The 14,170-nt window shown below is 34.9% G+C and overlaps 1 long non-coding RNA gene across 1 annotated transcript in view; it reads left to right on the top strand.

Moving 5' to 3' along the window:
* Positions 1-14,170, top strand: part of LOC148939760 (uncharacterized) — a 43,918-nt gene that overhangs the window by 20,213 nt on the left and 9,535 nt on the right. The window contains exon 2 of the long non-coding RNA XR_016143484.1: positions 7,156-7,353. This is a non-coding gene — a long non-coding RNA (uncharacterized LOC148939760). The remainder of the gene's footprint in view (positions 1-7,155; positions 7,354-14,170) is intronic.

The raw sequence follows: 14,170 nt of genomic DNA, 5'->3' as shown, positions 1-14,170 counted from the left end.
AAAAAAAAAAAAAAAAAAAAAAAAAAAAAAAAAAAAACCAAGACTCAAAAGAAAATTTTTCATTTTTCTTTTAAACAAACCAAGTTGCTGCTCCACCCGAATGCTTACTGGAAGAGAATTCCAAACCTTAGGACCTATATACCTGACAGAAAAACCTGCTCTAGTTCCACTTCTGTATTCAGCGACTAGATTGTCAGCATTGCGGGTACTATAACTATGAAGTGATTTATTTTCTCTGTAAAAACCATAAAATACATCAGGACTGATACGCTTCGAGCATTGATACGAGAAGATTCCAACTTGGTAGTCACGAAGTTGCCCGACATTAAGCACTTTAAGTTTATAATAACATGCATCAGTATCTTTGACTTTTTCTAAGTATCCACCCATAAGTCGTATAGCTTTGTTTTGAAGAATTTGTACTCGTTTAAAATTTGAATAAAAGTTGCTTGACCACAACACACATCCATACGAAATGTAAGCGTGGACTAAGGCTTTATATAAAAGTAATAAAATTTGTGGTGGTACAAAATTCTTAAAATGTCGAATTGCTCCAACTCCCTGTGCGACTTTCGTTGCAACAACATCACTATGTCGTTTCCAGGAAAGATTATAATCCAGGTAGAAACCAAGGTATCGCGTTACGTGCACTTGTTTCACTGGCTCCTTCGCAAACAAAAGTTTTCCATTAATTTCCTGGGGCTCAACTACTCTTGAATATAAGATAAAACTAGTTTTCGCAATGCTAACAGACACTAAGCTAAAACTAGTAAAAATACGGAAACTTTTTAAAATTTATTAACCTTCAAAATCAAACTATGTAAACACCGACTAGAAAATGCTAATGCAGTGTCATCAGCAAACAAGGTGAGTCAAGAACCTTGCAGATCAAACCTCATCGTATCAACATATACCAAATATAGTAGAGGACCAAGCACCAAGCCTGGTGGGACTCCACAAGCCACAGGAAATGGGGCAGAAGCGACACCATCAATCACAACATTAATAAACCTACCATTCAAATAATTTTCAAACCATTTTAAGTATGATCCTTTTATGCCTATATATTCCAATCTTCGCAATAAAATACTAAAATCTACTGTATCAAATGTCTTTTTTTTAAATTAAAGAATACTGTTAGAGGAAGTTCGCCCCTTTCTAGACAATTATTTACGAAATCAACGAGGTAATAGTAGCATGACTAGTAGAGTGGCCTCTCCGAAAACAGAACTGCCTCTCATTTAATAGGCCATGCTTCGTAATATGACCATAAATCCGTTGGTGGACCACTTTTTCAAGTATCTTGGAGAACAACGGTAATATTGAAATTGGTATCCATATCTGACTTCAAACCTCCTTTGAACAGAGGTATTACTTTAGCTTGTTTCAAGACATCTGGGAAGGTGCCTGTTGTCAGGGATATGTTAATAATTTGAAGCAAGGAAGGAAATAGACACATCATTATAGCTTTAAATGTCCTTACATTTACACCATCAATCCCAGCAGAATGTGATTTAACATTCTTAACAATTTTTATAACCTCATCACTTGTACATTTTTCAAACCGAAACTCCAATCCTTCCCCTTGATCATCCACAATTCATCTGAAAAGAAATGTTTTCTTTCAAGAAAAAGAAGTGAAAGAGAAAAAAAAAATTAAGATTCAGAACCTTCAATTGTCAAACAGTTCGTGGTAACGAACTGTAAGTAAGGAGCGACCGGGCTCAATAGGAACCGAAACTCTAAAAAACGGAATTTATATACCAATAGATATATCAAAAGAATTGGGGTATTATGCTGGTTTTAAATATCAAGTTTAATTAAGTTTAGTATTACCCATCAAAGGTTACGAGCCTGATAAAACTTTTCTGATTTTCAAAAAAAGGGGACACACCCCTTAAACCCTCTACCCTACTGTAGAGGTTTCAAGCTCCTATCCGTAAAAATGTGGAATTTTGTATTTTTTGCCAGAAGAAAGATCAGGGATGAGTGTTTATTTGTTGTTTTTGTTTTTTTCATGGATGATTGTATCGATCCAATGGTCCTAGAATATCGGTAAAGGGTTCGTTTGAATGGAAACTGGAATTTATAGTGCCCTTTTTGAGTGAGCAAAAAAGATCGGAGGGCTACTAGGCCCCCTCCCATACCCGTTTTTCTTAAAATCGTCCGATCAAAATTTTGAGATAGGCATTCTGTTCAGCATAGTCGGTTGGTTATAAAAGTCCTTGTTATAAAATTTGTCCATTGTTTACGTATAGTATTTGATATTGGGAAGTATGCATACATTCTTTTGATGGGGAAGGGGAAATTTTCTCCTGGTGGGATTTCCCACGGGGATAACATACCATTGGGAGGGAATTTGTCAGGGGGTGCGATTTTTCAGGGGAAATTTTACACCGTAGGAACTTGCCAGAATTCCTATACAAAATTCTTCTTATGTCTTGCTTTCTCTTTGCCGGGGTTAATTTGTCCGGGGAAAATTTTCACCAAGATTAAATTGTCTAGAGATAATTCAATCCGTGGGGAGGAAAGATTTTCCGTGGAGGTGTAGTCGGTTTTCTTCCGAGGGAATGATATTTTTCCAATGAATAAGTATGACGGTGATAAATAAGATCACTTCATGTGTATTTACATCTAATGCATCATTAAGATAAAAAAAATCTGCCTTTAAATAGATTTTATATAGGTCTAACAGACTTTAGGAATAAATTTACTTCTCCCGGGGGGGGGGAGAGAAGAGGACGGAGGTATTACCCTCAACGAAGGTTTGTTCCCAGCTTTCTCCATTGTTTTTCTAACAAGAAACCTTTTGTTTTCCTAACAAGACGGTATTTAGAAAGCAATGATCCCACCGGCCCCCTTTATACATGATTGTACTATCATGCTGTTTACACTGCCTTATTTGTTTCCTAAGCACCTAAATAATATAGAGCAGATTCGAATTTAGATGCCTTTATATTGCTAGGGTAGAAAATTACCAAGCTGAAGTCCCAACTTTAAATCGAATGGGACGCTACCCGACTGCTGAAGAACCGGGTGAAGAACCAGCTTTAATTTTACTGGCGAAAAATATATTTTATACATATTTTTAAATTAATAAAATTGAATGGAATTTAATTAAAAAAATTATTTCACAGAATGGTTGCCGAGTTTGAATTTTACGTCACAAATAGCACTAGTAGGCTATATATATATATATATATATATATATATATATATATATATATATATATATATATATATATATATATATATATATATATATATATATATATATATATATATATATATATATATATATATATATATATATATATATATATATATATATATATATATATATATATATATATATATAGATAAAGAAAAGTATATATATATATATATATATATATATATATATATATATATATATATATATATATATATATATATATATATATATATATATATATATATATATATATATATATATATACAGAAAAGAAAAAAATGAAATGTAAAGAAAGTGGAGAAAGCATTAAAATATGAACTAAGAAGGCGTGAAGTGGAGGCCATGGATAAAATTGCCAAGGATCTGGAAGATGCAGCTAGACGGCATAATAGTAAAATATTGTACTGGCATGTTAACAAATTGAGAGGGAGTAGTCAATCCGGACTTGGCCCAGTTAAAGATAGGAATGGGGTCGCAATTAGCGATAAGGAAAAACTAAAGAGAGATGGGCCAAACATTTTGATAATTTGCTTAACCGAGATAGAGTTGCAGGAAAAAATATAGAGGAAAATGAAAAAGTTTGTGATAATTTTGATGTGAAGGAAGATTTGTTTTGTGAGGAGGAATTAGAAACAGTACTAAAGGATTAAAGAATAATAAGGCTCCGGGTGCTGATAGGTTGGTAAACGAGTTCTTAAATATGGTGGCTCTGAGGTTAGAAATAAGTTACTGAAGATTATGAATATGATTTTTGAAAAAGGGGAAGTACCTAACGACTTTAGGAAAACCTTATTTAAGCCACTTTATAAGAAAGATGATAAAAGTGATTGTGGTAATTATCGAGGGATTAGTCTGGTCTCTGTAGGTAGTAAACTACTTAGTAATATGATACTTTTTAGACTGAGAGATGCCGTAGACAAAGTTTTAAGAGAAGAGCAGTGCGGTTTTAGAAAAGATAGAGGATGTGTCGACCAAATTTTCACTCGTAGGTTAATAAATGAGAAGTGCCGGAGTTTTTAAACAACATTGGCTCTCAGTTTTATAGATTATGAGCAAGCGTTCGATTCTGTTGATAGAAGAGCTTTAGTAAACGTTTTATCCTTGTATCGTATACCAGACAAATACATTAAAGTGACTAGTGCTATGTACGAGAATAACACTGCTGCGGTTAAGTTAGGAAATGAGGTTAGTAGCTGGTGTTGTATTAAATCAGGAGTTAAGCCGGGTTGTGTTCTATTCCCCTTTGCATGGATTATTTTGATGGACTTTGTTTTAAGAAGCACAGGAAAGGCAGTGGAAGACCACGGAATCAAACGGGGAGAAAAAAGTCTCCCTGACTTGGATTATGCTGATGATTTAAGCATCCTAGATGAAAGTGTGAGCAAAATGAATGAAATTTTAGAGGTTTTGCGAGTTCAGGGTGCTAGAATTGGTTTGAAAATTAATGTTAGGAAGACTAAGTCACTAAGGGTAGGAATAAGTGAAGATGAAAAGGTTATGTTGGGTAATGAAAAGATTGATCAGATTGGTGGGCAGCTTCACTTACCTTGGTAGTATTATTAGTAAAGATGGTGGGAGCAGTGAAGATGTTAAATATAGAATAGCCAAGGTTCAGGGTGTTTTTTCGCAATTAAAAAAAGTTTGGAAGAATAGGAAGATAAGTCTGCAAACCAAGATTAGAATATTGGAAGCTATAGTGATGCCAGTGGTCAAATATAGCTCTGGAGCCTCGACGTTCAGAAAAGCGGATGAAGATTTGCTAGATGTTTTCCAGAGAAATTGCTTAAGGATTATTCTGGGTACCCGGCTGACTGACCGTATTTCAAACAATAGGCTATACGAAAAATGTGGTTCAATACCGCTCTCTAGGTCTATAATGAAAGAAATATTGAGGTGGCTAGGGCACCTTGAGCGGATGAAGGATGACAGATTGCCGAAGATTGTTCTTTTCGGCCAACCATCTAGGGCGAAACGGAAAGCAGGTCGTCCCCGTCTGGGGTGGGAGGACGTCATAAAGAAAGATTTAAAGGAAATGGGAACTTCGTGGGCGGGTGTAAAAAGGGAGGCTTTGAATAGATTGGGGTGGAGGAGGAGCGTGCGTAGCTGTTTTGGCCTCAGGCGGCTTGGTGCTGCGGTGAGTTGTTAGTAGTAGTATATATATATATATATATATATATATATATATATATATATATATATATATATATATATATATATATATATATATATATATATATATATATATATATATATATATATATATATATATATATATATGTATATATATATATATATATATATATATATATATATATATATATATATATATATATATATATATATATATATATATATATATATATATATATATATCACATCGAAAGAATTTGACGTTCACGTTAAACATAATCCAAGCAAAACACATAAAAAAAAGATGAGTCAAAACTTCAAAAATAAAATGTTAAAATGTCAAAAATTAAAAATAAATAGATAACAATAAAATTAATGACTAGTTTTCCTGGCTGTTATACAACTCAACAAAACTCGGAACAAAACTCTCGCGATATCTTTCATGTTTATCGGGGGGTCAGTTTGAGGACTTTTTGGGATTTTATACGGGATGATCTGTTGCGGGCAGGAAGGTAGGGTTCGGGTATGATAGAACGTCATCGGGAAATAGACAGGGTCTTGGTGCCAAAACGAAGGCACGGAGTTACCTTCTCTCGGCGAACATGGCGAGCTTGAACTTACCTAGTAGATAATGATATGGAAACGTTAAGTAAGTGCAGAGGAACTAATCCTGAGTAACTGCTACCCCTGTCACTAAGCGATAAAATTATATGCAAGCTAAACACAAGAAAATGTTTAATGTTACATTTTTCATGTCAAGGTTTGTGCATTTATTCCTCAAGAGATTGTCCAAAGATTAAGAACACTGGCATTAGCAATGTTCAGCTTGAACGATTATCATTGGAATTAAATTATAAAGTTAAGTTATTTCTCTTGAATTACATGTTAATTGCATTTCTTTCTCGCAATTAGTATTTTTAAACTTTCGTCCTCTCCAAACTCTTTTTTTTCGGGCTTACCCTTTTTGAGTCGTGCTAGCCAAGTTGTTGGCAGGCGAAACTTGAAATTCCTTTGTCGGTGAGGACGGGGGGTTGAGTCCTGGTGTTGCTGGTTGTTTGGCTTGGAACGGGGGTAGTCAATTGATTCTGTAAGCTCAATCAATGTCGACCCAGCTCTAAATGGGCACCTGGAGAAATCTGGGGAAGGTAAACAGGATGTGTGGGCGAAAGCGCAGGATGGCTGGCCCCCAAACCCCATTGAAATTCATGGCTGAAGGGCCATGGAACAGAGATCAGCACCGCCGGAAGTGCCTCCAAGGTCCATAGCAGTGTACTTTACCTTTTTTTTTTACAATTTTTTTTGGTGTTCATTGCAATTGGATAAAACATCTATGAGCCCTGTTGCATCTTTTAATTTTTTTTTTTTTTTTTTTTTTTTTTTTTTGTACAGTATTTGTGTATATTTCTAGAATTTTCTTTCAAATTGGGTGAAATCGCTTATCTAAATAAGATACAATTGCAATTTTCCATAGCTGCACATTACCTTGAAACCTATTACAGCTGAACCCATGAAAAAACGCCCTTCATTATCCAAAGTTTACCGTTACAAAATATTTAATTAAACAAAATACAAAATAATTCACAATTATCACAATTTTACCATTTTGTTTACGGCACTGTTTTGGTAGTAATCCTTTCCTACATTATTTTGGTAGAGAGTGTAAAGGACCCCTATAACTCAACCAGAGACAAAATAGTTATTATTAATAATTTTTTTTCATCTCTTTTTATTTTAAATCATTGTTTATCATGTAAATTACATACTTAATAATCTGTTTTTATATCTTTTGTGTATTTACCTTTTTATTTTAGATAATCCGAGTAACAATGAAGTTTGGAGCTGTGATTTTCAAAAGGTTTCTGGTGCAAATCCTTGTGTTCCTTTTTGTGTTCATTGCACAATCACAGTGTCGATACTTGCCTACACGGTCTGACCCAACTTTTCCTGATTTCACAGAAAGTGATGAAGATTTCCCCAAGCTTATGAAAGTTGCGGCACTAATTAAAAAGGTAATTCACTCAGAAAGATTTGTATATGGTACTATTTTTTAATCCTTATATATTTTTTGACTCAGCTTTACTACCGAGCATTGTAAAAGATGTGTTTAGTAAAGCCGGTTTTGGGGTAATCACAGTAAACATGCGAATGATGAATTAAGGAAAATTTAAGTGTCTTAAAGCGCTTTTTTCATGTCACCTATTAAAGATTGCCCCTCCTCAGCCGTTTAGGGCCAAACAAAAAGAAGGTGGTCCCGATTACGGTGGAAGGACGTCGTAAGGAAAGATTTAAGGGAATTACAACTTCCTGGGAGGATGTAAAGAGGGAGGATTTGAATAGAATGGGATGGAGGAGGAGCGTGCGTAGCTGTGTTAGCCTCAGGCGTCTTGGTGCTGCAATGTTTTGTTATTAGCAGTGGTAGTAGTTGCATTTTGTTTCCTATGGAAGGTATAGTTGTAAAAAATTTGGATTGTGCTGATTCGGTTAGAAATCGAAAGTTCTAGCGTCTTCTTTCAGGTTTAGAAATGATTTGAGGGAATTCGGTCCCCTATCGTAACTATTCTTGTCTCTAAAAAACCCACTCTATTGGGTCAGATAACAATTTTCAGATAGTAGTATTTCTAAAAGTATCTGAAAGGTGCAATATATAGCTTCGGGCATAACATAACCCCCGCAGCCCCCGGGAAAGGTTACACTGTCATGCAGCTATTGCAAATACGTTTTGTACTGAAAAAAAAGCATGTTTGATCTTGACTGTTCTGCTAATTAAAAAAAAAAAATTTACTGTAAGTAAGGAGGGACATTAACGCTCAAAACGAACAGAAACTGTTCCGATAGGAAAGGGGCTGCCCACTCCTCAGCACATCGCTCTTTGCGCTAAAGTTCGACTCTTTATCACAACTCTATTTTTTAAAGTAATAGCAAAACTTTAGTGTAAAGAGCAATGTGTTCATGAGGAGGCAGCGCCTTTCATATACGGTATAATCTATATATCTATATAGATTATAATCTATATCTATATAGATTATTATAATCTATAGAGTATAATCTATATTACCCTATGTAAATTTGTGTCATGTTATTCTTCTATAATTTTGCGGTTTTAATGTTTCAACGCAAGACAACAATTTTGCTATCATTTATAGCTGAGATTGAGCTTTATCTATCGATCTAAATTATTGGCATTTTTTTTACATTTTTTCTTAGATTTCTGGAATCAGTAAAATGATGTGAAAGCCGTTGAAAGAAGCAGAACTATCCTATTTTTTTAAAGCAAATTTAAATCATCCTGTAAGAAAAAGTATAAGTAGTACAACCATCTGTTTCAGTAAATAGATATTCGCAAGCGTAAGTCTTGTGCTTATTGCGCTAGTGCAAGGATATGCATCTGAAATCTGCAAATTTTAACTGCAAACTTGTCATAAAATCGAATGTTTCGGAGTTAACATTAGCCACAGCAGAAACACAATTTTGGCCTTTATTTACTTGTCATTGCTATTAAAAAACAAACTTGAAAAAAGTAGAAAATTGAAGAGCCTATTTTAAATTTTATGAGACTGCTAAATTGAAAACTGTAAATATCTCCCACCAAAAGGGGTCATTCCCTTAATTTTACGGCAAAATCACAGGAAACATTGCATGCAGGTTTGTGTCCTTCATCATGAAATTCCCCAAAAAGTTAATAGCAGCAAGGTGTAGAAAACTAAAGGATTCTATACTTTTAACTTCTTTTATCATGGAAAAAAGTGAAAGCACTTATTAATATACTAACAAAGTTAGAACAAGAAACTTGGATAAACTTGAACATTAAGAAATAAGAAAGAAAGCAATTTGGGACAGGACAGTTTGGGATAGCTTTTTGACTATTAGAAAGTGATTTTCAAAATCAGACAAAAATAAATAAAAATAAAAGAGACCGTAAAGAAATTATTTATTGAAAAACAGTTTAGAAGACGATTTCTTCAAAGAAAAATTAAACAAGAGAAATGAAGTAAAGGCGAAGGTAAAGAATACGGCACTGGAATTTACAGTCCCTACCAGCGGTGCTGATCCCTGTTTCGTGGTCATTCAACCCGGAAGTGCAATGGGGGCTGAGGCCAGCCATCATATGCTTTCCCACACCCTTCCTGTTTATATTCCCCAAATTCTCCAGGTACCTATTTAGAGCTGGGTCGACTCTGGCTGAGCTTCCAGAGTCACACCACTGACCCCAGTTCCAAATCAAACAGCCAGCGACACCGGGACTAGAACCTCTGTTCTCATGAATAAAGAATTTCAAGTCTAGCGTCCTAACCACTCGACTAAGAGAAATAAAGTCATATAAAAATTCAACGTAAAACGAATAGAAATTACAGTGGTAAGTAGATCTTTATTAATATGGTCAAAATAAAATTCAAGTCTAGCTAACAGAAAGCAAATCTTGATAAACTAATTTAATAGCTACGAAATTGGAAAGAAACACGAAGTATATTAATATCTTCAGAATTCAGACAAAAGTAAGACAAATTAGAACAACAAACCCTAAAAGACAAAAAAAAGAAAACAGAGGAGGGAAGAAGAGGCAATCCCAACGTGAGCATAAATCAAACCAAAAGTACAACTACATCAATCATTTGTAAGTGCCCACACATCAACAAAGAATAATTTTTAAAGTGATTATTTTTTCATTGACAAACGATCTTTTGGAATAATATCAGGCAGATAAAATGAACCAGTGAATGAACCTTGAATAAATAGAAGAAACCTTAAACGAACAAACGAACGAATGATAAGATTCAAATATTAAATGAAGACATCCTACTGCGCATGAGTAGATGAAACCTAAACGGAAATAAATTAAAATGAACCAAAAACGGGGCTACCACCCCTATAAACACTCTAAAGGCTAAAGCGTCATTTGTGCTCTGCTGAAAAAAAATTATGTTTTGAGTAACGTGTTTTTACTTGTCACACCATAAAATAGCACACAGTGCACACATCACATAGTATCTCTATTGTACTATGTGATGTGTGCACTGTGAGCGTCATTTGTGTTCTGCTGAAAAGAAATTTGCACAATAAAACACCATAAAATAGCACACAGTGCACACATCACATGGTACCTCTATTGTACTATGTGATGTGTGGACTGTGAGCGTCATTTGTGTTCTGCTGAAAATAAATTTATGTTTTGAGTAACGTGTTTTTACTTGTCACACCATAAAATAGCACACAGTGCACACATCACATAGTATCTCTATTGTACTATGTGATGTGTGCACTGTGAGCGTCATTTGTGTTCTGCTGAAAATAAATTTATGTTTTGAGTAACGTGTTTTTACTTGTCACACCATAAAATAGCACACAGTGCACACATGACATAGTATCTCTATTGTACTATGTGATGTGTGCACTGTGAGCGTCATTTGGGTTCTGCTGAAAATAAATTTATGTTTTGAGTAACGTGTTTTTACTTGTCACACCATAAAATAGCACACAGTGCACACATCACATAGTATCTCTATTGTACTATGTGATGTGTGCACTGTGAGCGTCATTTGTGTTCTGCTGAAAATAAATGTATGTTTTGAGTAAAGTGTTTTTACTTGTCACACCATAAAATAGCACACAGTGCACATATCACATAGTATCTCTATTGTACTATGTGATGTGTGCACTGTGAGCGTCATTTGTGTTCTGCTGAAAATAAATTTGCACAATAAAACACCATAAAATAGCACAAAGTGCACACATCACATGGTACCTCTACTGTACTATGTGATGTTTGGACTGTGAGCGTCATTTGTGTTCTGCTGAAAATGAATTTATGTTTTGAGTAACGTGTTTTTACTTGTCACACCATAAAATAGCACACAGTGCACACATCACATAGTATCTCTATTGTACTATGTGATGTGTGCACTGTGAGCGTCATTTGTGTTCTGCTGAAAATAAATTTTTGTTTTGAGTAACGTGTTTTTACTTGTCACACCATAAAATAGCACACAGTGCACACATCACATAGTATCTCTATTGTACTATGTGATGTGTGCACTGTGAGCGTCATTTGTGTTCTGCTGAAAATAAATTTATGTTTTGAGTAACGTGTTTTTACTTGTCACACCATAAAATAGCACACAGTGCACACATCACATAGTATCTCTATTGTACTATGTGATGTGTGCACTGTGAGCGTCATTTGTGTTCTGCTGAAAATAAATTTATGTTTTGAATAAAGTGTTTTTACTTGTCACACCATAAAATAGCACACAGTGCACACATCACATAGTATCTCTATTGTACTATGTGATGTGTGCACTGTGAGCGTCATTTGTGTTCTGCTGAAAATAAATTTGCACAATAAAACACCATAAAATAGCACAAAGTGCACACATCACATGGTACCTTTATTGTACTATGTGATGTGTGGACTGTGAGCGTCATTTGTGTTCTGCTGAAAATAAATTTATGTTTTGAGTAACGTGTTTTTACTTGTCACACCATAAAATAGCACACAGTGCACACATCACATAGTATCTCTCTTGTACTATGTGATGTGTGCACTGTGAGCGTCATTTGTGTTCTGCTGAAAATAAATTTATGTTTTGAGTAACGTGTTTTTACTTGTCACACCATAAAATAGCACACAGTGCACACATCACATAGTATCTCTATTGTACTATGTGATGTGTGCACTGTGAGCGTCATTTGTGTTCTGCTGAAAATAAATTTGAACAATAATACACCATAAAATAGCACAAAGTGCACACATCACATGGTACCTCTATTGTACTATGTGATGTGTGGACTGTGAGCGTCATTTGTGTTCTGCTGAAAATAAATTTATGTTTTGAGTAACGTGTTTTTACTTGTCACACCATAAAATAGCACACAGTGCACACATCACATAGTATCTCTATTGTACTATGTGATGTGTGCACTGTGAGCGTCATTTGTGTTCTGCTGAAAAGAAATTTGCACAATAAAACACCATAAAATAGCACAAAGTGCACACATCACATGGTACCTCTATTGTACTATGTGATGTGTGGACTGTGAGCGTCATTTGTGTTCTGCTGAAAATAAATTTATGTTTTGAGTAACGTGTTTTTACTTGTCACACCATAAAATAGCACACAGTGCACTCATCATATACTACAATAGAGCGTCATTTGTGTTCTGCCAAAAATAATTTATGTTTTGAGTAACGTGTTTTTACTTGTCACGCCATAAAAATAGCACACAGTGCACACATCAAAGATCTCCTGAAAATAATTTATGTTTTGAGTAACGTGTTTTTACTTGTCACACCATAAAAATAGCACACAAGACACACATCACATAGTACAAGAAAGTTTCATTTGTTTTGTGCTGAAAATAAAATATTTTTTAGTAAAGTGTTTTGCTTGTCACACCATAAAAATAGCACACAGCGCACAAATCACATAGTACAAAAGAGCGTCATTTGTTTTCTGCTGAAAATATTTTGTATTTTGAGCAACGTGTTTTTACTTGTCATAATTTAAAAATAGTTCACAAAAAAACACCTACTGCTAATCAAGCTTTACAGAGCTGCCACAGCTTTAAAGAGCTACCACAAGCATTAAAGAGTTACCATAAATAAGAACAGGACCACAATAATCGCCTCACAGACGGTATAATAATCTTCAGCTTCATTTGCACTTTACTGAAAACAGCTCACATTTTAAACACAGGAGTTCTAAATCTGTGGAGTTATTCTAAACAGTGGAGTTCATTTCAAACATTTTTTTTTTCATTGAAACATATAAATAATTCCTACCTATATATAGTTTTAAACTGAACATTCATAATTTTTGAAGCAAATCAAATAATGAATTAGTATTAACATTTTAGTTGTTTTGTTTTTTTGGTAAAAGATGAACCAGAGGCAACGTTATAGCGTTGCCTATAGTAAAGGCCATACGGCTCCAATGTGTTATTATTTATTGTTTTTTTACCAGAGGCACTTCATATGGAAGGGGTCGTCGTACAAACTTCAAAGGGGGCTCATTCGATTGGAAATCGAGAGTTCTTGTGCCCTTTTTAATAGTCGAGAGTGATTGGAGGGCAACTAGCCCGCCCCCCACGCCCATCATTCTCCCAAACATATCCAATCAAAATTTTGAGATAGCCATTTTATTAAGCGTAGTTGATTTCCACATAGAAAACATATTTTTGAGGAGGACGACCCCCCACAACCCTCAGGGCAAGGATTTTAAGTCATGCCCTGGGGGTATATAAGGTTTTTATAGAAGGCGTTGTCGTAGAAACTTCAAAAAGGCTCATTCGATTAGAAATTCAAAGGGCTAGTGCCCTTTTTAATAGTCGAAAGTGATTGGAGGGCAGCTAGGCCCCCCCATGCCCATCATTTCCCCAAACACATCCAATCAAAATTATGAGATAGCCATTTTGTTCAGCGTAGTTGATTTCCAGATAGAAAATATGAGGAGGACACTCCCCCACAACCCTCAGAGCAAGGGTTTTCGATTTGAAATTCAAAGGGCTAGTGCCCTTTTTATTAGTCGAAAGTGATTAGAGGGCAACTAACCCCCCTCTCATGCCCACCTTTTCCCCAAACATATCCCATCAAAATTTTAGACAGCTATTTTATTAAATGTAGTTTTAAGTTCTGGAAATTAGGTTTTTGAGGATGATAACTCCCCACAGCCCTCAGGCCAAGGGTTGTAAGTTATACCCTGGGGGAATATATGGTTTTGTATAGAAAACATTGTCGTAGAAACTTCAGAAAGGGCTCATTTAATTGGAAATTTAAATGGCTAGTCCCCTTTTTAATAGTCGAAAGTGATTCTAAGGTAATTGACACCCCTT

The sequence above is a fragment of the Artemia sp. Qi Xiang Cuo genome, chromosome 20 (genome assembly GCF_049724085.1).
Source record: "Artemia sp. Qi Xiang Cuo chromosome 20, ASM4972408v1, whole genome shotgun sequence".
Classification (NCBI taxonomy): Eukaryota; Metazoa; Arthropoda; class Branchiopoda; order Anostraca; family Artemiidae; genus Artemia; species Artemia sp. Qi Xiang Cuo.
The sequence above is the reverse complement of the archived record's forward strand: the minus strand, read 5'-3'. Positions and strand labels throughout refer to the sequence as shown.